The sequence below is a fragment of the Pholcus phalangioides genome, unplaced genomic scaffold (genome assembly GCF_987345545.1).
Source record: "Pholcus phalangioides strain wild (caught in Gottingen) unplaced genomic scaffold, Ppha-v1.0 ptg000007l_1, whole genome shotgun sequence".
Taxonomy (NCBI): Eukaryota; Metazoa; Arthropoda; class Arachnida; order Araneae; family Pholcidae; genus Pholcus; species Pholcus phalangioides.
This window is the reverse complement of record NW_028301600.1, coordinates 40,378,398-40,406,359: the sequence shown is the minus strand read 5'-3', so window position 1 is coordinate 40,406,359 and position 27,962 is coordinate 40,378,398. Positions and strand designations below refer to the sequence as shown.

The 27,962-nt window shown below is 38.6% G+C and overlaps 1 long non-coding RNA gene across 2 annotated transcripts in view; it reads right to left on the bottom strand.

Annotated features, from left to right (window-relative positions):
- The window catches only part of LOC149085284 (uncharacterized), a 49,583-nt gene that overhangs the window by 6,369 nt on the left and 15,252 nt on the right, over positions 1–27,962 (bottom strand). Inside the window, exons 1-2 of one of the 2 annotated variants that reach the window (XR_016192829.1) lie at positions 18,431–18,547; positions 17,783–17,881 (exon numbers count right to left, since the gene is read on the bottom strand). This is a non-coding gene — a long non-coding RNA (uncharacterized LOC149085284). Of the gene's footprint in view, positions 1–17,782; positions 17,882–18,430; positions 18,548–27,962 lie in introns of those variants that run through there. The other variant, XR_016192830.1, reaches the window with a different exon arrangement.

The window sequence follows — 27,962 nt, the reverse complement described above, 5'->3', positions numbered from 1 at the left end:
TTTGTAAATTTGCCATAAATTGTATTTTTTGGCTGCAATGAGTGATATCCTGTGTATAGAATTGCAATTTCCCGCATTTCTTTGGACAGTCCTGTTTTAAAAATGTCCTGCTATTTGCAACAAAGTCAACTTGACTTTTTATTCTTCATTTTGTTCTTCAAATCAAGGATTGAAATTATCTTTCCAACTCAGAAATTTCATTATGATAATTATGACTGCAAACAAGAATATTCATGTCACAGATTTGTCATGGTTTTTTTTAATTTATTACAATTTGAAGTGGAGCTTTATTTCCTGTTCTAGGCAACTTTGCTTACTTTTGGCATTATTTTTAGTAAGCTACAGTAAGCTATAAGTTAATAAAATATTAAGTGGTAAAAAGAAAAGTTAATACCCATGGCAGACAAGAACTTGAGAGTTTAGTCAGCCGGGCCTCACACAGAAGCGCCTCCTGACAGTAAATCATCTGATACAAATACAAGGCCACAACAAGCAAAATGCCCAGCGAGGTGGCTGAGAATGTCAGAATGCACATACATGTGACATTGCTCTGAATGTTGGTTGGCAACTGTTAATTGACGCCAACATTTTTTGCTGGCGACTAGCAGATGTTTACCAATAGAGGTCAGTGATCTAACAGTCAGTCAACCCCGACAGTGACTTATCTGTGTGAACAGGGGTGGCTTAATCGAGAGTGCGGTGCAACTGGGTGGCAAGTTGTAAGGGGCAGCTAACTAGGCTTTTGTTTAGATCGTTTCTCAACCTATGGTCCGCGAGAATGGCACATTTGGTCCGCAGGGAGACTTGATAATTCAATTCTAACTGAATGAAAATTATTCAATTGTATAATTTATATTAATGTTCATATGGGTTCAAATCCATATCTTAAAATTGTAATTGTACCTTCATACTTAGGTTCACTATACCTCATCAAGGAAAATGTGGGAAATTGTGATCCTTAAAATACAAAACATCACTGATTATAGCCAAACGATGTATTTTATCTTTAATATTTTTCTGATATATCATTGAGAAAAATAAGGGGAACTTGGAATTTGAATAAGATAAAATACGAAACGTTGCCACAATTCGGCAAAATCACTGGCAAATTGAGGAAAAACCATTGATCCTCACAAATTGATGAATATGTGTATTGAAATCGGTTTCCCGATCCGAAAACATTTACGTGCTTGCATCGGCAGCTATGCGAAACAGGATCCTTTCTGGGCTACCGCCTGTGGGGAAAACTCGCCGTACATTCATGCTGCCTCTATGGTACTTCTGTGCAGCTCTGTAAATGAAATGCGACATTATCCCGTACGTTACAACTATTAGAACCGTTACACGCATTTTATTCATTGTGATGCCGATTTGCACACAGTTTCTTCTTTCCCCAGGTTACATTTGCGTGCAGTTTTTTTCCCTCCCGATAAATTTAAACAGGAATGCCATTTTAACGTTTGCGAACTGCCGTTTCGAAACGTGCTAACGCGTTTGCGTTTCATGCTAGTCCATGCATTCTTTGATGGCAATTGTTTGTATTGGTGTGTACTGTCCCCTTATATAAAGTTTTTCCCATCTTTCTTGAATCGCCCTGTATTACAATACTCTCTTATCACATAAGCGACAGTAGGTATGAAGTATATTTCTCTTTTCACCCTCAACTACCTGTTTCTTTCCCCTCTTACGCACATGTATATAGTAGAACCTATTTAACCTTAAAATAGAAGTGTTTCTCCCCCCCCCCTTATCATGGAGATAAAAAGAACTTTTTTTTTGTAGGGTTGCAACAAAGTTTGTGGTGGTGAAGAGACAGAGGAAAGAAAACAGATTTGTTTGAATTCATTCCACTGGTGTTTGGACGCAATATTATGTCCTTGATCGTAAAATGGAAATAATTCTGGACCAAAAAACAGGGCAGTTCTTTAAAAGCTGGACGTAGGGTTAAGTATATTTTGTTGGTTAACCAATGGTGTGAAGCTTCGGACGAATGAAAAATAAAGTTTATCTCAGAGGAGGTCTTAGCTAAAGCCATTTCAGCCTTCCACCAGGGACGTCTTTAGGGCGGCAGGTGAGCTAGAGCCACCCCTATGCCTGAATACGCATGCACGTGAGGTTGCTTTGAATGGTGGTTGGTATCTGGCGACTTTTGATTGACGCCAACATTTTTCAGCGGACGTTTAAGAATTGATATGCAGGGTCTTTATTATTAAAGTCCCACTTTAAAATGGCCATAAAAGAAAAACTACTAGGCAAAATGTTATCATACTTTTTTAGTAAGTTTACGGGGAGGGGGGGGGATTCAGTTTTCCGCGAAAAAAAAAGTTGAAAAACTCACCACCACTGTATGCAATATTTTTAAACGAAATAAGACATCGGTTTAAAATGTTTTTAATCGTTTCTAAAATGCGTTACAAAGCATGTTCAATGTGGCGTCCACCATTTTCTGAAAGCAAGTTACATCGCATTACTGCGTTCTCAACAGTAGCTCAGCATATCAGAAGGAATGTTATGGACATGTCGGTGTATAGCATTTTTGAATTCCGCCAAATTGTTTGTTATCATAAACAGTGGCTTTGAGGTAACCCCATAGCCAGAAGTTACAGAACACATGCAGCGCCATTTCCCGCTGTGGGAAATTTCAAAGTGGAACTTTAATTATAAAGACCCTGTATTTAATTACGAATAATATGGTATCTGTGGTTAGTGTAATTGATAAAACATACATGAATCACTTTCGTGATGATGGTGCGATATCATCTTAGAGTTGTGAAACTTTTTTTTTCTCCCTTCAATTTTCGTTTCTTGTGCGTGTATGATGATCTTAATTTAGTCTTCATCGTAATTTTTTTTCAAAGCGTTGCGCACACACAAGCAGTGAGGTAGCCGGGGAGGGGGGGAGCGATTGCTCCTCTCCCTAATGATGAAACAAACAGTGTTTCTATGAATCACTGTTTGTTTCATTATTATGCATATACAGCAGTGTGCTGAATCGGAGAAATTATTCCCTGGAAAAAGTTATGGCCGGTGTGTTTGTTAGCTCATGGCATGTATATCTCCCCCCAATTAATCCAGTGTTTCTTAAACTTTTGGCACCCGTGGCCCCCGACTTTGTCATAATTTATCCGTGACTGTCCAGAATAGCCTGGCGCAGGGGGGTTCTCGAACGTTTTCCTCCCGAAGTGCCCCTTTCCCCTATTCAATGCTTATCCACGAGCTCCATCAGCTCCCTAGAGCTGTTTAACAAAAAAATATTTTCAAACATTTTTTGTCTGGGACACCACGGAGCATCCCGAAGGTTTTTCAAAGAGATTCTTTGTTAAACTGCTCTGGGGAGCCGCGGGCAAGCATTGATTAAAGTAATGGGGCACCGCAGATGGAAAAAGTTTGAAAACCCCTGCGCTACTGTATATTTTCATTCTTCTCTGATTTGTTATAAAACACATGGCACAAATTTATTTCACTAGAAATAAATATACATATACTATGCACAATGCCTTTTCAAGTTTTTCAACTTCGAGCAGAACTTCCCTTTAAATATTATCTCCAAAGGAAGCCAGTAGATAATAGAACATAAAAAAAATATTTCAATCGATTCATACATCTGCCATTTTCACTTCGATTCAGAAGATGAGCGGTGGCATTACAAACACGCCTCAGAGATACTTAAATAGATTACGGACACATGCGACAATTTCTGGCACACACTAATTCTTTTGAAGCAGTGGTTCCTAAACCTTTTTGGATTCAGGCCACCCTCCGCTTGTGCGTCTGCAATCTAGTAGTATGTGATAACCACTGTGATCGTGTGGGCATCATGATGGATTCATCCCGGTTTGAACCCCACTAGTGGCACAGTCGCGGTTGACTGAAGCGAGTCTTTTTTTTTTTCTTCAATTTCTAGGTACGAATGCTAACCTATCTTTCGTTTTGAAAGCCTTTCCGCAGAGAGCAGGCAGACTTTCACCGTGGTATTTGCATAACGCAAAACTTCAGGCATCTGCCAGTTTTACTTCTAATATGGAAGACAGATGGCAAAACTTCTCGAATCGAAACCATGCATAACCTTGACATCTTATATACGTTATGATCATGCATAATATAAAAAAGAACTTTCCAGCATGCATTAATTTGTTAGAAATTCCATGAGAGAAATGTCTTGGAAGTACATGCATGATTGAGCGCGCCAATAAATATGTCGCGCATGCGCATTACATCGAGTTCCGAAGTCACGATCGGGTGTGATGATTTAGTGACGTAATAGTGATCTTAGCCAATGAGGCGCATCCCATGTTAAAAATCCTATGTACGGTATGGAATTACGCAGCCCGGTCGATAAGATGCTCGCCTAAAGTACCAAAGGATGTTTAGAGGTGTCGCGAGTTCGATACCCAGTTCGTCCTTGTCAGAAAACTTTCCTGACACAGGGGTACAACAAAAAACGGCGACTTGACCGCAGCAAAAATTGCTACCGCAGGGAGTCCCCCATCGAGGGGTTAGCGCACCAACCTCTCGATGAGTATGAAAAACAAGCCTGCCGTTCGGAATCGGCAATAAATTGTAGGTCCCGGTCTAATTAGCCCTCGTGTGCAGAAAATGATCAAATGATGATTAAATGGAAGCATGAAGATTTCTCTGTACTTTCATTTCTTGGAATAATTTTAGAGAGAGAGAAAATATATATTTCCTTTTTTTTTTATTTTATTCTCCTATCATTTTTTATATTTTAATCTAAATTTTTTTTCAAACTACCTGTTGGGGTGACTTCCCAGTTGTTTTTGGTGTTTACATTTGTATAAGTACACAAAACATAAAATGGAATTTAAATTTTTTTTAAATTAATTAAAAAATACATTAATCAATTGAAAGGTAATTTAATTTGAAAAATAACATCCACTGAAAACAAAATAAATTTGATTTTTTTTTAAATTGGGAAATTTAAAGTTCTTTCCACTAATGCATAATTTTAAGTTTGCGCCTTAAGCACGAACAAAAAAATGTCGCCTTTCCCAATTTCGCTCCCCCATGGACCAAAACCTGTCTACGCCACTGCACACAAGTTAATGCGGTTTACTTTTCGTGCTAGTATGTAACAAAGTTTAGATTCATTTGTCTCAAAGGTGGGTAAGACGTATGAATGTCTATCCGAAGGTTGATGGTTTGAACCCCGCTTGTAACGGTAGTTTTTTTTTAATTTTCCACTCTGTTCGAAAAAGAATTACGCGAGCTGTTTTCAATATATACATCCTTTTTTTTTATGTTTCACTACCAATTGCGACGGGGTAGGGGGCTGTTCCCAAACTACGAGCGTGGCGAGACGGAGGGACGGTGCTTCCCGTTGGTTCATAATAATAATAGCGGAAACGAAATGGAAAATTTGCATCACGACAAGTCGCTGCATTTATTATATGTTAGCATGGGCGGAGATACGGGGGGGGGCATCCCCCTAACTGTCACGAGACTCGTTTTTAACACAATTGATTTTATATTTAATTATAACTGGAACCTGTATCCGGTTAATGTAGTGGACAACGCATAAGACTTGCATTACGAAAGATGATGGTTCGATTTTCTCGCAAGCATCTGAAGGTTATTTTTCTTCTCCCTTCCATCTTCGTTTCTTGATCTTATTTTTCTTCATCGTAATTTTTTTTAAACCGTTGCACAAGTTAAATGCGGTTCATTCTTAATGCTAGCATGTAGCCAAGTTCAGATTCATTCGTTGTCCAAGGTGGGCAGGACGTAGGAATGTCAATTCGAAGGTTAATGGTTCGAACCCAGCGCTCATAACTTTTTTTTCCTCTCTATTAGAAAATTCTTAAAAGAAGTACAAGTCGTTTTCAGTATATGAATTTTTTTTATATTTCACCATTAATCGTGAGGTGCACGGGGTTAACGGGTTGTTCTCAAACCGCGAGACGGGGTTACGACTGTAAGGAGTTGTCAAATTTCTTGGTTACTGGTTCATAATGAAAGTAGATTCACTAGAAAACGAAACATAAAATTTTCGTTGCGAAATGCCGCTGCATTTATTATATGTCAATATCATTATTTGCACTGATGCGTGAGGTAAATAAAACAAAATAAAAGGTGAATTCTCGCTTCAAATCAAAAAACTATAGGGCTGCAATTGATTAAAATTTTTAACAGGTTAATAAAAAATTTTAATCGATTATAATCTACTGTTTAATCAAAATTTTTAAATCGATTAATCGACTGGTTAATCGAATTTTAATTGAATATTTTTTGTAAGCATATTAAATTAATCCTTCAAGCGGCAGTTAAGAATTGCTAAACCCCCTTTCAAAATGTCATCTTTTTTGATGAAGTAAGCTTTCTTCTGATTTTTAGCAGGTGCAAACTAAAGGCAGGGCCGGATTAACCCATATGAAGGCCCTAAGCACTTTTGTAATTTTGATGATCCCGTCCCTTTTACTTTTAACCATAACTCATGGCCGGGTCCTCGTGGCAATTAGATGTGTTTACAATTATCAAGAGTGACTAAGCAAATTGGTAAGCAGGTATATTTTAAGTGGGGGAAGAAGAGGGTGGGGGCTCCGAAAAGTGATTTTGCCCGGGTCCTATGATGCCACGGGTCGAGAGCCTCGAGTGCCAAGGAGGCCTCATGATGATTTGATCTAGTTTAAATTTTGGAGAGAGTGAATTGCGCAAATTGATAGGCAGGTATTATAACTTGAAGAGACTTTGTTTTTCCCGGGGGGCTATGATGCTGTTCAGACGATCGGCGCTTACTTAATCGAAATTGAGTGAAATCTTAATCCAAAAACTGAACATTAAGGCAAGTTCTTGCTAGCAATTAACTTAGTTTCTCTGCTTTTTTGTCACCCTCAAGGTTGCAACTAGAAACGAAAATTTGCTCAGTTGCTTGAGGGTCTGTATCCATTTTTGCACCCCATCATGGGCGTACGCAGAATTTTCTCGAGGGGGGATTTCAAATTTTTTTTTTCTGAAGTGGGGGGTTACGTTTTTCCCGCAAAATTACACTGTAATCTCGGCTTGGGGAACACCCCCCCCCCCCCGCGTACGCCAATGCGCCCTATCCTTGCAATTTTTAACGAAAAAACGGTGAACTCAGCGTTCCTTCAGGTCCAGCAACCGGGGCAGGCCCTCCCCACCCTTCCCTCTTTCAGCTGCGGCCCAGGTTTTACCTTTCTGATAAAGATATTCAACAGTGTAATCAAGTGCTCTTAAAATTGTAGGATTCCCTATGGGATGCTTGATGCTTGGAAACAAAATTACATTAAAAATGCAAATACAAAAACACTCGCCACAACAGGCAAAATGCCCAACGAGGTGGCTGAGAAAAAGATGCCCGCCATAGGCGGAGATACGGGGCGGCATTGCCCCCCCCCCCCCCAGCATCAAAGGTGAAATCGACTGATCTAATGTATATATGTAGAGAGCAATTGACTTTTTCATCATCGTGTCCCCAGACTTCCAAGTCTCTCTTCGCCTATGGCCGATAGGTGGCGCTGACGTACACAAGTCAAAGAAAAGATACGCAAATAACGAACAGAATGCCTCCAAATCAAAGCTGCATTAAGAGCGGCTTTGCTCTAAATCGTTTATTACAGCAGTATGTGTTCCACATGACCACCACAGGGGATAACACATTGCAGGCGAGTCACAAATCCAGCAATGGCAGAGTGCAGCAGGTCCAGACATGACACCTCTTGGTGGATCGCATCTTTCAGTTCCGACAGATTGGATGGACTGGATCGATACACCCGGGATTTCAAATATTCCCATAACCAGAAGTCTGCCTGTGTCAAATCTGGAGACCGAGGAGGCCATGAAAACCTGCAACGCTCGCTAATGATTTTGTCTTCCCCGAACGTCGGTATCAGGAATGCCGGTTAAGGCATTCCTGATACATACAAGCCAGTTGTTAAAAACCTTCGTATTCCTGATACAGACTTAAAAGTGAAAAATTATTAAAAAATGCAAATGCCTCAAAAAATCCGGGCCCTGCTTATGATATTTGCTCCTTAGAAGCTATTGAGAAAATCATAATTACGAGTAACTTTTAGGAACGAATTAATCTCGTAAGTATAGGTAGGGCCGGAACTAGAGGGAAGTACTGCCCCTGGCGCCAAAATTTAGGGAATGGCACAATCATGTTTCTCCGGGTGGCAAAAATCCTAGTTACGCTTACGACCCTGAGTATAAGTAAAACTATTACGTATTAAAACGGCAAATAGAATAGAGCCTACTGTTTCCATAAAATTATTCATTGCTATTTGGGCGCATAAAATCAAATATAAAGTTTGTTCAAATTGACAACAGGATCGAAAATGAGAAAGTTTATCGTGAAAGATAACGATTTTTATTGGAAAAATAAAAAAAAGTTTGGCAAATAAAAAACAATAACGAGTGAAGCACGTGCTGTACGTACAATAAACGGAAATGAGAAAATAAAGAGAATAGTAGTGAGCAAAGATATATTGAGCAAAAAAAAAAGGGCAAATGTCAAGAGTATGTCAACATCAGACAAAAAAAAGCACAATCACCTTCAAAATTGAAGATCGACTGAATGGCGAGTTGCATTCGTAAAATAAAACAGATAAACAATATACGACTCAACAAGTCTCACCAACGATATTTCTGAAATACGTATTCTAACTTTTTTATGATTTTGCTTCAATGAGACAATTTGACGATGGGCTCTGAGACATTTTTTGACGAATTATCTTCCGCAAATTCATTAGCTGTTCGAGAAATAAATTTTCATAAATAAGCATTTTTTCAACACTGTCTCAATTTCCAATACTCTTATATTTCCCCACCCTTAATTTTCGCTATTCTATACATTTTATGGCAGCATATGTGAATGTTGTTTGTCTGCATTCTCTTCTGGAAAGAACTCAATGGGATATGGTAATGACAGGTGTATCAATTTTGAAACAGATTAGGTACATGTAAAGGCTCACTAACTCAACTGCATGCTTCTTGAATACATAGAAGTAAGTATGATGCATATGATTGAATGAGTAAACATAATCAAGTGAATAGAACTTTTATGTAAAAAAGGACCAAGTTCCTTGAACATTTCTAGACATTTGTTTTTCTTTTAAAAACAAAATTCTTTGAGGCTAATCTACACGATTTTTTCGATGTTTTTCCCATTGTTCTACGAGTCACATTTGTTTCGATGCTCAACGATTTTATTGAAAGCTAGCTGTAACCCGCGGCTTCGCTCACGTGGATTTGGTCATCTGAAAACTGTTCTACAATAATTTCCCCCATATAACATTTGCACCCCATTAGGGGTTAAATTTTCAGGAATCCCGTCGTAGTGATTCTCTGTATTATGAAATATAATATTCACCAAATTCCATATTTATAGCTTCTACTGTTTGGACTCAGTGATGATTGTGCCATATGGGGTCATTCAAGTATTACGTCAGCATCGAGGGGGGTTTTGGATTTGCTGACTTTTGATGACAAGGGGGATTTGAGGGTTGCTTACGTCATCAACCACCCCTTTTTGAAGATATGAAATATTCTAAACTGCTGGCGAAATTTTGCTGACGGAGGGGGGTCAGTGTTTTGCTGACAAGGTGGGGGAGGGGGTCAAAAATGGCTGAAAATCTGCTTACGTAATACTTGAATGGCCCCTATAACCTCTGGAACCCCTCCCCCCCCCCACATGACCCCCTTAGATGTTGAATTTTGAATTATCCCTTTTTAGTAAATGTCTACATTACAAACTAAAACTAATCACAAATTTGTATAGTTATTATATTATATAGTTCACAAATTATATAGTTATAGCTTCAGCGGTTTCGGGGCTCGGCGTGATTTCTCTATGTAACCTTTAAACCCACTTATTACCCTTAGGATTTGAATTTCGAAAAACCCCTTCTGAGTCCTTATATGATAAAATGAGAGTATCGACTAAATTCCATATTTACAGTTTCGGCTCAGCGTGATTTCGCTATATAACCTTTGAACCATCTATTGACCCCCTTAGGGGTTGAATTTCAAAAATCCCCTTCTTAGTTACTTTTTACGTCATAAACTAAAACTACTGACCAAATTTCATATTCATAACTTCAGTTTTTAGCTCGGAGATGATGAATCAGTTAATGAATTAGTGAGTCAGTGAGGACATGTCATTATATAGAGAGAGAGAGAGATTAGTTATATGGCCGTATTCACCAACACAGTTTAAACTACAATCGCTGGTGAAAGAATTGAAGATCGAAACGGATTGGTTTAAATTGAGGATTTTAACCAATCCGTGTCGATCGCTAATCCTTTAATCTGCGATTGTTGTTTAAACTGTGTTGGTGAATACGGCCGTAAGAGCCTCTTCAAGTGTTTCATTTGAGTAATTGCGGTAGGGGTGACTACCCATCTTCCACACGCCACACCGATCGTCCGACTGATCGCTATCTTAAGGTGCGGTTAGAGTGCACGCATGTTTCCGATTCTGGAAACCCGCGTCGTCTCCGATTGGTTAAAAACCCGAATTTCAACTTTTTTTAGCTTGAAATTCGGGTTTTTAACCAATCGGAGACGACGCGGGTTTCCAGAATCGGAAACACGCGTGCACTATAATCGCACCCTTTTATAGAAGCTGGAGGCTGATGAACAATCAAGTCAGCTTCATGGTCATTAACAGACTTCATCAAAAGAACGAGTCTTAACACGATGATTTTCATCATGAAGAAGTTACGATTTCCACATGATATTATATTAGACGAAGTAGGCGATTTCCAGTTGAAAGTTCTTTGTGAAAGGATACGCAGTAGTATAATGAAAAACGCTACCCACTTCCCCACACCTGCATCTGTCAGTTCTTTTATGGAACCTGTGCAAATGTGAAGCTGCTGGGGGTAGTCGGGAATCAAAGCGATAGGGACCAACTTAAACAGGATTGCAGCATGAGCATGGCGTTTAGCGTTGACAAGTGCAGACGCTGTGGTGGTCGAGTGGTCATAGTGACGGACTCGCATTGCGAGGACCCTAGTTCAACAATCTCCCCCCCCGCCACAGTGGTGGTTGGCTAAATTAGTTTTCTGTGGTTCCTAACTTCGAGGCGCAAATGCAGGCCAATCTCCCCGTTAAAAAGTCTATAGTTATAATAGAATATAGTTAGAAAAGGTGATGGCAGATGGTGGCCCCACACATACAACAAATATTACACAGAAACAAACATCACGTCAGGTTCATAACACGTACACGCACATTCCAACATGTAATAATTCGTTAGAGGTTCTGCAGAGGAATATGGATGAGGTGTATGTATGGTTTAGTAGTAGTTGGCAAGTGAATGGTCGCTCATTTTGGTTCGAACAACCCAAGTTTCACTTATGATTTGAGTGGTGTTAGTATTCCGAATGCAACTAGGATCACCGATGTGAGTATTCTTATTGACGAGCGGCCAAGATTTTCTGAACACTGTTCAGCGGTGGTCAAAAAAAGCGAACCGAATACTCGGTTTCATTCTTGAATATGTCTCTTCGCGTTCTGCTAAAGTGATTCTTCTACTTTTCTGGGCTTAGTTCGTCCTAGACTGGAGTATGCTGTAAAGTTTTGGAGAACATACCTACAGAGGGATATAGAATTGATCGGGGGGGGGGGGTACAGATAAGAGCTAGACGTGCTCTAGCTGGTACACGCGCTTGAGCTATGCAAACACCAAACATGGCCCCCGCTCTGTCCCTTGTGGGATATAAGCAGGCTACCTTGCGGCTGGGCCGTGCTGGAAAAAAAGAAAAAGCCCCACCAGCCACCAAGACCATGGGCCAAACGTCGGCCGGCATTGCGCCACCGGACCTCCGACCCACGCAAAGGACAACAAACACTAACACCAAGCATGGCCCTCGCTTTGACGCAGATTACCTAGCGGCTGGGCCATACTGGAAAAACTCTCTTGATGTCCGGGCCCGGCAGGCATCCCCGGCCCTTAAGCCACAGGACCCAACCCCACCGATGCAACCATCGTCTCCGACTCACTTCAATCACACCCCCCCAAAGTCCTTGGAAACTCCCGCTGGCCACCACGGAGCCCGGGCGGACCGCCCGCAAGAGACCAACGAAAACATCTCGAACCATCCGCTTTCATCACCGTACTCTGTCCCCAACCATCAGCCGATTTTCAACACCAACTCCTCTCATCTTATCCTCTGTTGGAAGGGTTTTTCCATAGGCCCGAATCTGAAAATAGAACATGAAAAGAAAAACAGGATACGTGTACAAATTCAGGTCCAATGAACTAGAAAGGCGTAAGTGGGAATTATCGATGTTGAACAATTGCTGATATTAATAATATCACAAGAGCGGGGGGGGGGGAGACTTTTCATTGCCAGTTAGAGACATATTTAGATTTGGATATTATAGTCCTAATGATGATCAAGTCCGGAGAAATTTCAACGTTCACTTGAATATATAAAGTTCAGTTGTGCACTAGTGGATTCACCGGCGGTATACATTCGAACACATGAATATATTGATGAATAACAATAATTATGGCGTTTCGTATAGCAGTTGAGAAAGTATGATATAAAATTTGATAACTAGCAGGTGTCCGGGTACAACGTCAGAGTTTTTGTTACAGATGGGCTCTGGGAATGATCTAGACATAAAGCGATGCCACGAGACGTAAGATATAGAGAGTACATACATGATGATACGATGAAAACTTTGTACAGTATATAATATATGTGTAGTAAATATACATGAAATGAGAAAAAATATAATTATGCGTATAGGACAATATCCACAAACTATGCATGATTCAATAATGAAAATTCAATCAATAATTCAATTAACAGTTGCGCTCAGCCCATCAAAGCAGAGTAGTAAAATTCAATCAAGATATTATTAAACATTGAATCTGAAGTATATGCTTTGGATAAATAATATATCATATATGAATATGGAAAGAATACAAAATTGGTATCACTGCCAACCGCGAATGATCGGGGAATTTCATCAAAATATCACTATATATTTTATAGCACATGGGGTTAGGAAAGACGTCGCAATTAAGGTACATAGTCTGAGTCTGAATCAGAGTCCAAGGGATCTTCTCTGTCTTGATATGCCATTGGTCTCGGGAAGATGTACAGGGTGATTATAAAAAAACTATCCCGACATATGGGCCCCTAACTATCATACCATTCACAGAAACTGAATGAAATTTTGGCATAAGTTATTTTGATGTATGCGCTCAAGAATGACATGGAAAACAACAGTGTCACTCTAAAAGTTACGGTTACAGTGAGAAAATATCAAATGGCAACACCAAGTTTTTTATATTGGAATGCGATCTCCATTGTGAAAAACCCTAAATAGCGTTCGAACGGCAACTGTAGCATGAAAATCACCGGCGGTAGATAGGCTAAAAGTGAGGACAACCAATAAGGACAGAAAAGCAGCATAAAATAAAGCATTTTATTGTGTTTCACAAATTTTCCACATGACCTTGTGGAGGACTAATCAGGCTGGGATCTCAGCCGAAGAAACGGTGTGACGAATGAAACGAACATTAATGCTCTGGTGCACGGCAAAGTCCTTTTTACTTTTTCCTTGCCTAGCTCTGGGGATTTTCGTGCTACAGGTGCCATTCCAACGCTATTTAGTGTTTTTCAGTATGGAGATCGCATTCCAATACAAAAAACTTGGTGTTGCCATTTGATATTTTCGAAATTTTCTCACTGTAACCGTAACTGTTAGAGTGACACTGTTGTTTTCCATATCATTCTTGAGCGCATACCTCAAAATACCTTATGCCAAAATTTCATTCAGTTTCTGTGAATGGTATGATAGTTAGGGGCCCATGTGTCGGGATAGTTTTTTTATAATCACCCCGTATAATTCTTGATTGTTTTCCATCTTATTAACACTATACCAGGATTTTGGAAGACCTTCAGCTTCCAAGACTGTGTATCAGCAACAGGGATTTGTAAGTGGAAGTCTTTGGTCAATGGGCAGGCTGTAGCGTAGTGAATGACCGTGCCCTCCCTGCCACATATGCATTTCTCAGTCTGTCGATGAAATCTCGCCAGATATGCTGGGAAAGGACCATGTTCGCGGAAAAGAATATAACCATTTCCTATATTTGTATCTAGCTGTGGGGAGGAGGGCATATATTTTCCTGCCAACTTTGCATTCTGTCTGCCATCGATTTTGCCACTTACGAATCATTTCCTCAGATAAGATGTTCTTTGCCCATGACTTAGGGAAGAGCAGCGAAAAGTCAGACGTCACCCTTGCAGTCGCAGCTTTTGCAAGTTGGTCTGCCTGTTCATTCCCATATGTTCCTGCATGAGCTTTCATCCAACTGAGACTCATTTGAGGATTGCCACACAGAACCTTTCTGATTTGCCTTGCGATGAGGTGTTGAGACAGGGGATCCCTGATTAAATGGAGTGATGAAAGTGAATCTCTGTGAAGATAGATGTTCTCTTCTGGAGTTGTTCCGCTTTCTTAATAGTCATAAGTAAAGCAATAAGTTCGGCTTGGAATACCGTGTTATTGGCATTCAATTTACAAGACCATCTGTAGAAGATGTCATCTTTCTGAAGGATAGTAAAAGCCGCCGCAACTCCATATTCGGTCTTTGAACCATCGGTATAAATGTTGAAATAGGATTTTTTACATAGTTCCGTGTCAGTCGGGTCTGTAGATATTTGTCTATTATCAGGATATTCTGCCGGGTGTCTCGTCCATCCTGTGATTTTCCTTTGGAGTTGAGTGTGACTGATGTAAGTTGCATCTTGTAGCTGGATATTGCGTTTGTTCCGAAGTGCCCCTATTTCAGCTTCGTACTCCACGATATATCTTAGTGGAGGCAGACCAGCCAAGATTTGTTGGTGACGTTGTTGGGCGTTTGTTGGTGACGTCGAGTAAGTTTTGAGGATGTACAATAAGCAACCACGTTGGATAGAATCAAGACGTCTGCCCTGTTCCTCCGTTAATGTGATACCCCAGGCTAGGGTACCATATGCGATGATCCTCTCAGCCACTGTCATATATAGGATTGACATGGTGATGCCCCATTCCTTTCCGGTAGAGCACCATAATCTTGGCATGAGGGCATTAATTTTGGTCGAAATTGTAGCGATATGGCTGTGCCAATTCAGTTGGTCATCAAATGTCACCCCGAGAATCTTGATCGGTTCTTGATGAAATTGTCACCAATTTTTACCGATCTTTTGGAAGACAGCCACAAAAAGTTGGTTTTATCTATAACGATGCTGAGTCCGTGTTGATCTAACCAATGATGGATTTCATTCAGCACACACGTGACTAGCCTACCTGTGCCTTCTACCGTCGGGCCCAAGGCCATTACCGTCGTAATGTCATCTGCGTAGGCCTGGACCCTGACAACGCTTGAGCTATGAAGAGAGACTTAATTTCTTCAATATGTTTACATGGGAAGACCGCAGGTGTCAGAGGGACATGATCGAAGTTTTTAAAATTTTCAACGGAATGAACAGGATGGACCATGAATATTATTAATACGCCGTCAATCGACTGCTTCGACAAGAGGACACCAGTATCGATTGGTAAGGGACAACTCAAAGTTGTAGTGTCGCAAGAAATTCATTTTTAATATGGTTGTGAACAAATGGAATAGCTTACCCCAGTTGGTAATTATAATTAATTAGTTAATTAAATTAATTAATTAATTTTAACGCAATTGACACGTTCAAAAAAAATACGATAAACATATTGAGGTAAATCGAGAAGATATCTATTCTTAAATAAAACAACCATAAATTTTTTTATGGGCAGTGTATTATATTTTATGATGTATGTATAAGTTTTAGTTTATACAGGATGATTCAAAATTCAATGTACAAACTTTTAGGGGAGGTAAAGAACACAAAAACAAAACAGAATCACATAAGAATGTATCACCGGAAACCCCAACCTGATCAGCTACTTCACCAAACACCAACTCTGGCCATATCGCTATATTGCAATTTACTGCCATTAGTGAAATGGGTTGGAAGTGAAGGCGCTGTCTATCGGTGGTCGCCTCGAGTTCGTTAGGGAAAATATCTTATCTATATACGGTAAGTCTCACAATGTTCACAAAGTTCTTACCATCCACAGTTATGCACGCTTCACAACGGCGACGCATTGATTGTTGAATCCTTTCAAAAATACCCGGCATTTCGCGGGAGTTTGCAGCTGTGACGGAGATTCTTGCGACGTGGTCTATGTCAGAGTCGACGGGCGTCTCGTAAACCATGACTTTCAGGGTCCCCCCCCCCCCACAAGAAGAAACCCAGACTAAATATCGCTAAATAAAGATTTTTTGCACCCATTATTGGCTTGTCATTTCTGTATCTACGTTTATCCTCCAGCTGATCAGGTTGGGGTTTTCGGTCATACATTCCTATGTGATTCTGTTTTGTTTTTGTGTTCTTTATCTCCCCTAAAAGTTTGTACGTTGCGTTTTGAATCACCTAGTATGATTGCACTTTTAATTATTTTAATTAGGGGGGGGGGGTTTGCTGTATTTTAGAAATATATGACATCCATATTTGTTTTTATGGCATCTCTTTTCAGCCACCTCGTTGGGCATTTTGACTGTTGTGGCTTTATATTTGTATGTTGGGAACGGGCCATGTTCCGAGAAGAACGGTATCATTTCCCTAGACTAGAGTCTAGAGCTCTAGACCATTTGAGATTTTTGAATTGAAGTAATGGAACAATGTCATGGGGGGGGGGATTTTTCTTCCCGTTCTTGTTGTTCATCAATGTTGCCATCTTCTAAGTATAAGTTTTGCTTCCATTTCCTCATTGCCCAGGATTTAGAGAAGAAAAGGGAGTAATCTATTGTTGTTCTTTTAGTAGCCTTCTTGGCAATCAAATCAACTATTTAATTTCCAACATTGCCAGCTGTCTAGTACCCATAATATGTGGATGATTATATAGAATATTCCAGATTTGTCTGGCCATGCTGTGCTTAATGGGTCACGAAGGTCACGAATTTTAGGGTAGATGACATCATTGGCATACGCAAAGGGGGGGGGGTCATAGGCGGAGATAGACTTGGAAGTCTGGGGGGCACAGTCATTATTGCTGAGGGGCGGGGGGCACGATAATGATGATGTCAATTCATATATATATATATATATACATTAGATCAGCCGACTTCACCTTTGACGCTGGGGGGCCCCCCACGCGCCCCCGTATCTCCGCTCATGGGGGGGGGGTCTAACCCCCTCAAGCCGAGATTATAGTGTTATTTTGTAGGAAAAACGTAACCCCCCCCCCTTTTAGAAAAAAAAATTGGAATCCCCCCCTTGAGAAAATTCTGCCCTATGGATGACAGAGTCTGAAAAGATGAAGATATTTTTATTAAATTCAAAAGGGTCTTGTTGCAAGCCATCAATAATGCAAACATTTCGGCTTGAAATACGGTGTTATCTCTATGGAGTTTGCATGACCACTTGCAGAGTTCTAACCTGAGGAATGGAGCATACATTCAGCATAGAGACCGTTGAAGGTCTCTATGCTAAATGCAGTAGTCTATTATCTGATGAACTATAAAATTCCAATGGCTAACTAACTCTCGATACTTTACTGCAAATAATAAATACGAGAGGAAGTGATAATCAAATTTATAATATTTAAACTAAAATAATTACAATAAAAAAATAAACGTTTAAATAGAATTTTTAACTATTTTTTTTCAGAAGAATAAATTTGCTTTTTCTATTTTATTAGAACAACCAGCCCGTTGAAGATCTGATCACAGCATTACAATTTTGAAAAGACGAAGCATACATACTGTGTTTTAGGATATCAATGACTCATCAGACAATGATTTCAGTTTGTCGTCTGGAAGGAAAGAATGTAGCAAACAAGTAGAGAAAACAACATTTTTTATCTGAAAATATATCAAAACAAATCTATTTACTTAAGAAAAAAAAAAGTTATAAATTTAGCTGCCAATTTCCTTTTTTCCCCTTGAAGAGTGAGTGCGAATAAAGTGTTGATGATTGCGAGCATCTTAGTTCAATCAGAGATTCTCATTAATTCTATCCAGTCATCCAATGTTTGTAAACATAGCTATATCTGTTGAGTCATACATAAACACCAATAAATAGCCTACAATAATTATTACTTTTTTTAGATAAGATAGGAAGAGCAAAACTTTTTTAATCTCCCCTCGCCCCCCCCCCCCCATAAATTTAAATTCAGGTTTCATTACCACTCAACGCACTTGCGGAACATGCCTGTTTATATCAAAATAAATAAATAAATATATTACTATGCAGGGTGTCTATGATTGAAGTGACCTAGTTCTGAGCAGTCTACAGCGGTAACTATTCATCAGAACGCAACTAAAATTTTTAACGCCGTAATGAAGAAATTGAGATCAAAAAAGATCATTTCAAAATTTATAAGCCAAAACTATATTCAACGTTATAGTTACCATTGTTGGCTGTCCATGGCCCCCTATGTGGTGGCTGAGGAGACTGAAAGGGCTCCAGTCCGGGGAGCATATTTCACAAATGCACCGCTATTCCGCGATTACACGATTTTTTTCGTATTTTTTTCCACACAGCAAATCACGTTGCTTCAGCCTCTACGATAATTTGCGTAACTCTACGATATCTTCTTTTTCGTATCTGATCGCGCAATAGTGGTGCAAACAAGGTAGACATTTCCACTGATGTTCCGCGAAGCATTTCAAATGTGCGATCGCGCCATATTTTCAACAAAAATGATTTTATTTTTTAAACCAACAAATTTATGCATTAAAAGCAAACTTAAATATTCAAACAGTTAAAGGAGGATAACGACTTCAAATTTCTGAAAATGTGATAGAAAATCCTTGTAAATTTTCGTAAAAAATTTCTCCAATTTAATCAATGCATTTTTCGATAGTAAATCCACTAAAAATAAACCGATAAATTATAGTATGAAAAAATATATCGGGCATGTTAATAATCGCAAACAACTATGAAATATTTAAACATCTATTTAAATATCAGAACTTCAGAAGAGTAAAAATATGCTAAAAGGAATTACATTTTTTAGAGCATTATTATTGGTCGATAATTTTTTCTACATATTTTTTGTTATAATATTTAATTGATTTATTATGTATACCAAAGAGTTTTAAGATTCGGCAAAATATAAATACATTATAAATTCGGTACAAACTGAAATACTCGAACAACTAAAGACGTAGATCACGAAAATCTTTTCAAATTTTAGTAAAATATTTCTCCAATTTATCAATGCATTTTTCGATAGCAAATAGACTAAAAATAAAAATAAAAATTATTGTATAAAAAATATACATATATTATTATACACTCATGTCCATAAATTAAGGATAATTCAGAATCACACGGAAATCGAAATCTAAAGTAAAAATTTCACCTGTAGAATTATCACACACATCTGCAAGAATGATATGCAAATTTCAGGAAGCCACCAGATGATGCCGATGGTACGTCACAATGACGAGAGTGTAAGAGGGGAATATATAAGGAATGGTGGCAAAGAAGTAAAATTGTTCACAAGAGTTCTGTAAGGCGCTCAGTGCCATAAGCTAATAGTTATGACACAGAGGACGCATGTGGATGATTTTTTACGTGGTAGAATTATCGGCCGCCTGGAATGTGGGCGTACTCAGATGGAAGTATCCGAGGAACTCGGAATTGCCCAAAGTGTCATCTCTATGCTTTGGCAACGATTCCAAGATAACGGAAATGTCAGTAGACGTTACAGTACAGGTCGCCCCCGAGTTACAACGCCGAATGAAGACCGGTATTTGGCAGTAACTGCCAAAAGAAGCAGACGGAGCACAGAATCCGACCTGTCTCGTCAGCTATCTGCAGCCACGGGTACCACAGTTTCAAGGCAAACCGTGTACAGACGTTTGGAAGATATTGGTCCATATGCTCGCAGGCTTGTCAGATGTGTTCCGCTCACGGCAACTCACTGTCGATTAGCAACTCACTGCTCACGGCAGCGATTAGCCTGGAGTAGAGAACATGCAATGTGGACATCGTCACAGTGGGCTTGTGTGATGTTTTCCGACTAGTCCAGGTTTAGCTTGCAGTCTGATTCACGTCGGACTTTCATATGGAGAACGCCAGGTACCCGTTACCACCAAGACAACGTCATTGAACGACACCGTTACGGTGGTGCAGCATTGCTCGTTTGGGGTGGAATTATACTGGGTTCCAGAACAGATCTGCATGTTCAAACCGGAACCATGAAAGCCCAAATTTATCGAGACATCATTCTGGAACAACATGTACGTTTGTTTAGGGGTGCCATGGGCGCAGAATTTGTGTTTATGGATGACAACGCCCGTCCTCACCGAGCAAACATCGTAAACGAATGCCTTGAATCTGAGGATATAACCCGTATAGAATGGCCAGCATTCTCACCTGACTTGAATCCGATAGAGCATGTGTGGGACATGTTTGGCCGACGAGTTGCAGCCCGTCAACCACCTCCTACATGTGTACCGGAACTTCGGAGAGCATTGCTTGCTGAGTGGAGTGATCTTCGTCAAGATCAGATCGATAATTTGATACTCAGCATGCCTAGGCATTGTACGGACTGTATTTCATCGCATGGGAGACATACAATGTATTAACCATCATACCAACCATGTAATAGTAAGTTTTTGTAAAGGAGATATTTTTTACAATTGCTCCAGGGAGCAAAAATCGTAGTTTTTATGAATGGTATCATACATACACCATAGTTTTTGTTCTTTATCTTTTGTTTAATAAATGTGCTTTATGAATAAGTAACGTTTGTTTTGTTTCTGAACCTTTATTTGCCGGAGCTGGCATTATCCTCAATTTTTGGACATTAGTGTATATGCACGTTAATTAGTCGTAAACAGCTATAAAATATTTAAAAATCGAAACTTGGGAAAAGAAAAGACACTAAAAGACTACTATACGTTTTTTTATAACATTATTGGTCGTAATTTCTTCTGCGTGCTTTTGTTATAATATTTAACTGATTTACAATACTTGTATTTCAAGAGTCCGCGAAATATATTGTAAAATGTATTGCATCAACAAAAAGAATTACATTTTTAAATCATTTTCTGACGAGGAGTTAAAAAAAAAAAAAACTTTCGCGAACCTTGGTCTTCAGGTTCGCAGTCCGATATACTATCCCCTACACTAACTCGGCTGCCGAAAAGGGTACTAAAACTGGTTATCACAACTGTTTGTCTAAGCATATACACTTTTAGTGAATTTTTTTCTTCGAAATTTATTACCACTTTCATCACTCGCTACCATTAACCACGGAATTTTAATCCTTCCCTTACGCGAATTAAAATAAAGAATGTTTGTTTGGCATAACAGCGTGTTCATATTTCAGAATACATTCCAGTGATTATACATAACCTTGTGACCGAAAGCACAACAGATCGTACGATATTAAGGTAGTGGGAATTATCGTAAACCAAGAAGAGACGTGATTGGCTGAAATCGTGTAATCGCGGTGCATTTGCGAAATTAGCGTCCGGGGAAGGCGGAATGAATTCCATTATCTTTTGGGGTTTTTTTGCGCACTACAAATTTTTTAATGAGGGACCTGTGAAAAATCTTATCCAAGGCATTAAAGATGACAGCCTACTCGCGGATGTGGACAGGCCATACGTTACCATGTAAAATCTTAAAATATCGTGTTCAACAGCGGAGCATAGTATATGCTTTGAAAGATTGCGCAAGTGGCGTAAAATGCTCTTTTGGATCATATATTGGTGATACATAGTCACAGCAAACCTGGTGTTTTAAAATGAGCTAAAAATGAAATTGAGTTCTAGAAATCGGGCTGGTCAAACATTCAGAAAATGAATGTGATGGATCTTTTATCTGAGAAAGCAGCTCTGAGATTTGACGCAAATGTACATCAAACAGCACCATCTGCATCAACACTGTTGTTCCAAGGAATGACGGTTTCTGATATGCACTCACTGTTTTGGTAAAACAGTTTCACCAAGAAAACACATTCGTGTGAATTAAATGCCATAGTCATATCGATAAAGAAATAAAAATGAAAAGGTTTTACTGAAGATGTTTAACCCTTTATAGGTCTGTAGGATAATAATTTCTCACCATTACAAAAGTTAAAGTAGTTATTGAAATTTATTCTTTTTAATTATAAAGTTGTATGAAGTTTGGAATGTTGTTCATAAATAGAAAAACACTATTCATATGTGAGATTCAATTTCCTCCTTTAATGAAATTTTTTTTTCTTGGAATTGGGAAGTATATCGCCCAGTAGTTCGCTGGTTAGCGGTAAGAAACTGGATATCATTGTTATGTGGAGTCTGCGTTCAGACAAAAAGATTCAGATTTTGAATGGTACACCTTAATCCACAGGTTGAACAATATAATCGGTACCAAGTGGTACACATTCTCGATGCACTCCAACTGAGCAATGTCAAAATGATCATTAACTTATCAAAGAAAGAGTCGAGAAAAACAGAATTTTCGAACTTTTATTTGTCTTCAAAGATTTTTTTTAACAACTTGGCCGAGAAAAGTAAAGTCTGACTTGTAGAAATTTCCCAAACTGAATTTGCTCAAACAGAAAAAATCATGATTTTTCCCTGCAACTTCGAATTATCCAAAACATTCGAAAAAAATCCGAATTAAACAAGAAATGTTAACACTAAATTAGATAGAAAATTCAAGAGAGAAGTTTGTAAGAGTTCGAATCATCTAAAATTTGAATTAACCAAGTTTGAATTAGCCAATTTCTTCTGTAGGTAAGTAAGTCCTTTACACGCACAGTTTTAATCAATTTTAGCAAATAAATTGATGAGCCATTTTGCTGCAGCAAAAAACGCCCTGATTACGCTCTTTCGAATAGAGTTTGTAGGAAAAGAAATAATCCTGATGGACGGCTTGTGAAATTTAATTGCGTCTCCCAGATGAAGGATAATATATGCCAATTCATATTGATAAATACAGGTACTGTGCATTCTCCAAAGAAAAAATGTTATTTCTAGGAGATGTAATGTGACTTTATGTGTAGTTTGTTTTGTGCTCCTTTAAATAGAGCTCCCAAGTCTGGTGGTCATTAATTCTGCGTACGAAAGTTTCAACAGCTGGGTAATGCTAAGGTAAATCCAGGAAAGAAAATTCATCATGCTTTTGCGGGGAATCGAACCCATGTCGTCCTCTCACTTGCCGGGTGAGCGTCCCAGAACACTAGACTACGAAGACAACAAATTCTCCTTTCTTAGAGCTCATGTGCTCTGAACGGGGCCGTACATGGACAGCCAGACGAAAGCTCACATTGCTGACACTGCCATCAGATGGCGACTTATCTACGGACACGAAGATGAATTTTCTTTCCTGGATTTATCTTCGTATCAGCCAGTTGTTGAAACCGTCGTAGTATAAGTAACTTGTAGTATAGTCCTTGTAATAACGGGAGAGTAACATCAGCTTCGGATAAGTCACCATCTGGTGGCAGTGTCAGCAATGTGAGCTCTGGCCTAAGCTACGTCTGACTGTCCATGTACGGCCCCGTTCAGTGCACATGAGCTCTAAGGAAAGAGGATTCGTCACCTTTGTAGTCTAGGGGTCTAGAGCGCTCGCTTGGTAGGTGAGAGGACGTGAATTCGATTCTCTGCAAGGGCAGGCGGAATTCCTTTCCTAGGTTTATCTTCGCGGTAGCCACTGTGGAAACCTTCGTAGTAATAGCAAAGAGTGACATCATCTGATGAGTCATCATCTCTGGTGATTAATGGTCATTTGTACCTTCCTTTATATTTATTTGTGCGCACAAGCATTTCTTCGTGCATTAGATTTTGTTTGTATTTTAAACCAAGAGTGAAAGTAATTTCATATATTATTTTCATTTTAAATAAAATTTTGCTACGTTCACGTGATTTTTCCACATAGATATAAAGTAAGAGATAATTATATCCCATCTCTCACTGGATGCAGAATATTGCACTAAACGGACTGCGGGATAATAAATTCTCACCCATAATTTGGATAATATCAATGATTCTCATAAAATGTACATAGTAACATATATATAATCTTACATACTTTCTGACATATAAGGCAAAAAAAAAGATTACAATTTGTTCTTTAGTCTTTTGCCCTATAAAAGGTTAAAATGCGCTGATATTGAGCGCAAGCAGACGGGGATGTTAACCGCAAGAAATTAACATGTGCGCACTGCTCAACTTTTTTTTGCAGAAGGAAATATCCTTTGGTGATGAATGTTTGATACAGTGAAAAAGAAAACCAACGATATTAAGCGGATAAAGACGGATATACAGGGTGTCTCTAATTGTTTGCACAGTAGATATCTATGCCATTGTTGACAAAATGTTTTCAAATGGCGTGCAGTTACTTAAAAGCTCGAAGTTTGTTTGAGGGGTCGATACATAAAAAAATAAAGACATAAACTTTTAAAACTTTTTTTTAACTTAGAAAACTTTTTATACAGTATTTGTATGCTAAAACTTCTATTTAGTGAAATGTAGACCACTCTCTAAAAAGTCACATTTGCAAGAAATTTCATATTTTTAAATGAAACATTTTTCGAGATATTAAATATATAAAATCACTATGTTTTGGAAAATTTATCACTGTGTTGGTAAATTTTCATTGACTACAAAGTTTCCATTTCTAGGGACTATACACAAATAGAATGAACTCAGCTCTTTTATTTATTTTTTTTATCACAATACATAACAAGTACATTTTTGACAATTATTTTTGCAGTTACAGAACTTTTACAATTTTAAATTTAATTTACGTTTCGCAATTTGTAAATAACACCCGCAACCGTTGGCGATAAATGCTGAAAACTTTAAAAATATGCTTCAAATACTTTAAAAATATGCTTCAAATACTTTAAAAATATGCTTCAAATACTTTAAAAATATGCTTCAAATACTTTAAAAATATGCTTCAAATACTTTAAAAATATGCTTCAAATACTTTAAAAATATGAAATTTTTTGTAAATGAGTCGCATTTACTTTTCGCTAATTGGAAATTTTAGCACACGGGGCTACATAAAAATAATTTTTCTATTTTTGTATGTATACGACTCCTTAGGAAATTTCAGACATTTTGAGTAACCGCATGTCATTTGAAAACTCTTTGCAATTAAAAGTATGTTTCTCTAAAGTCAGCGGTTGCAGAGATATCTGCTGTGTAAAGAATTTGGGACAACCTGTATAATAAAAAAGGGGAAATAGCAGGAAAACCATAAATCACTCACACGTTTCAACACAACCATGGATGTCATCCTCATAAAAAAGATGAATGCAGCCATTATGATGCTGAGCGGGATTCCCAGTGGGTTGATTACCAAATCTGAACTCCGCCGATTGCTCAGCTGAAAAGTTACGTCCATGGCCCCCACATCCTGGAGCAGGGTCCCTAGACTAGGATCATTATCGGACCCCAAACCAGACATTTCACCGGCCTTCCGTTAATTTATAGTATGAAGAAACAAAAAAAGATGGCAATTGTCTCGGGATAAAAAGCTAGAGTCCTGTCAGCCTCACCCTGTGGGGGCCCATGGTTACGTCCGTAGAAGTTAGATGCTGTGTTCAGAAACTACCAACTTAAATTAAATCTTCAGTCAGCTTGAGAGAGACAATACATGGTTATAGGCCTATTTTTACTTTGAAGATGACGCCCATAACGTGTTGGAACGCGGAAAGGAATTTGTAATTTTCCTTAGATTTGCCTTTATTGGTGGTTTTCTTCTTTGTATTGGGTTATAACTTTCTTTCCCAATGAATCGTTCTAAAAGTTTCGCAGCGTTTTGATGAACATTTACGGTCACAGGCAACTCAGAACAGGAGACCCTTTTTGAATATAGACAACCAGCATACTGCACCATGTACGTCATTTTTATGACTCCAGCTACAGTGGAGTTTCGATAACCCTAGGTGAACGGGTATTACTTATTTCAAGTAATCCTTTATTTTCCACCCCATTGGCAATTTTTTAGTAATTTCAAGCTAGCAATTTACGTTTGACAACTTTTTTGGTGAGAAAAGAAGATCTCATTCATCTATAAATGTCTATTTCTTTTGATGAAATACGGTCAGCCTAGTTATCACACCGAAGTTTTGCCCCAGTCAGGTTTGGGTTTTTCCTTTTCTGAAAAAAAAACCCTTTCACGTCTTGAAACGAATCTAAAAGAGAAGGTCTGATCTTTATTTTTACTGAAGACAAACCGCCAAGGTTCCAGTTAAACCAGATATACTGTTTTTTTTATCGAGCTGACGTCAATTTTTCCTTAGCCCAGATAACGGCTATTGACCTTTATTTGCGTTCCTCCGTAGATAAAATGATAATAATACAAGGCCCTCAAGAATAAAAAGAAATACACGCAGACAAAATAGTATACAACTTTCATCACACTATATAGACAAAAATCTTGAAAATCAATACTTTACTCATGCTCGTCTGAAATTATTTTGCCGTCACTTAGTAGAATAGTTGTGAGTGGAAGAAGATAAAAAGGCTATTATTTACATGAAATGGGAAACATGTAGAAAAGTAATAAGCTATAGCAGTAATTATTTTTAACTCTACACCCAAAATAATATAATCATATATGACATCTTTACTTGTCACCTTTTCATTTGAAAGCTTCAAAGCGGGAAATATTTTCTAGAAAAATGTTCTTAAATTTATTAACTCACTTAACACTAACGACATCATATCATGAGTATAATTTACCCTTTCGTTTTGTGCATCACCTATCTACATTTTGGTAAAATTGATATGTTCTTAATGGAAATACCCTTGAGAGGTCAAAAGCAATGAAAAAAACATATATAAGATGAGAAATACCAGCACAATTATCTTTTTTTTCTTTACAGGCTTTCATACATGCAATTTGCAATGCCTGGATAGATATTATAACGAGATGTTCAATAATTGGAAAATAAGATATTTAACTGTACTAAAATTTCGCATAAAAAATAATCTTGTGAAGTTATAGATTAATATACTGTATTATATGAATTAGTTTCTATACAAATACAAATACAACGCCACAACAGGCAAATTGCCCAACGAGGTGGCTGACTTAAGAACATCATGGATCCCTGAGCCCCTACCTACTACTGCTACACCACACATGCACCCCCCCCCCGCGGAACCCCCCCCCAACGAATAGGTACATGCGGGAATGTGCGTGCAACCTGACGTAAAGTTTGTTTCTGTGTAATGCTTGTTATGTGTAGTGCTGTCATCTGCCCCCAGTTTTTCTAACTATGAGTGAAGTGTTATGGTTGAATGATTTACCGTTGTAGGACTGTTGCTCTCTGTGGCGAGACTTTTTAACGGGGAGATCGGCTCGCATTTGCGCCTTGAAGTTGGGAACCACAGAAAACCAACTTCAGCCGACCACCACTGTGGGGTTCGAATCCGGATCCTCGCATCACGAGTCCGGCACTATAACCACTCGACCACCACAGCGGCAAAATTCTGTTTAAAATTGTTGCAGGGTTTGACACACACAAGCGACTAGAAATTATCAAAAGATTGCGAGAAGTGGAAACTTTTTGTAAAGAAATACGCTGTTGAGAAAATGGCTCTCGAACTATCTTATACCCTCAGGTTATTGTCTGAAAATCAACAACTAAGTAATAACCACACCTGCAACTATCCTATCGGGCTAACGCAGGCATAGAGCCAATGAAAAATGCCAACAAACAGAGAAAGAATCAGGTTTTGAAATGAAAGGATAAAATACTGCAAAGATGATTAGGAAATAAAAGCAACGATATCTATATATATAAAATTCTTTTTTTGTCTGTGTGTTCTCTAAACAAATCTACAATTTTAGATCGATCGTCGCCGAATTTTGCATATATACCAAATGGAAGCCGACTTGAACGATAGGCTACCTTGAAATTTTGTTAGAGCAGGGCAAATGCCCCAAATGGGCAAAAAACTGTCGGGCAACAATGGT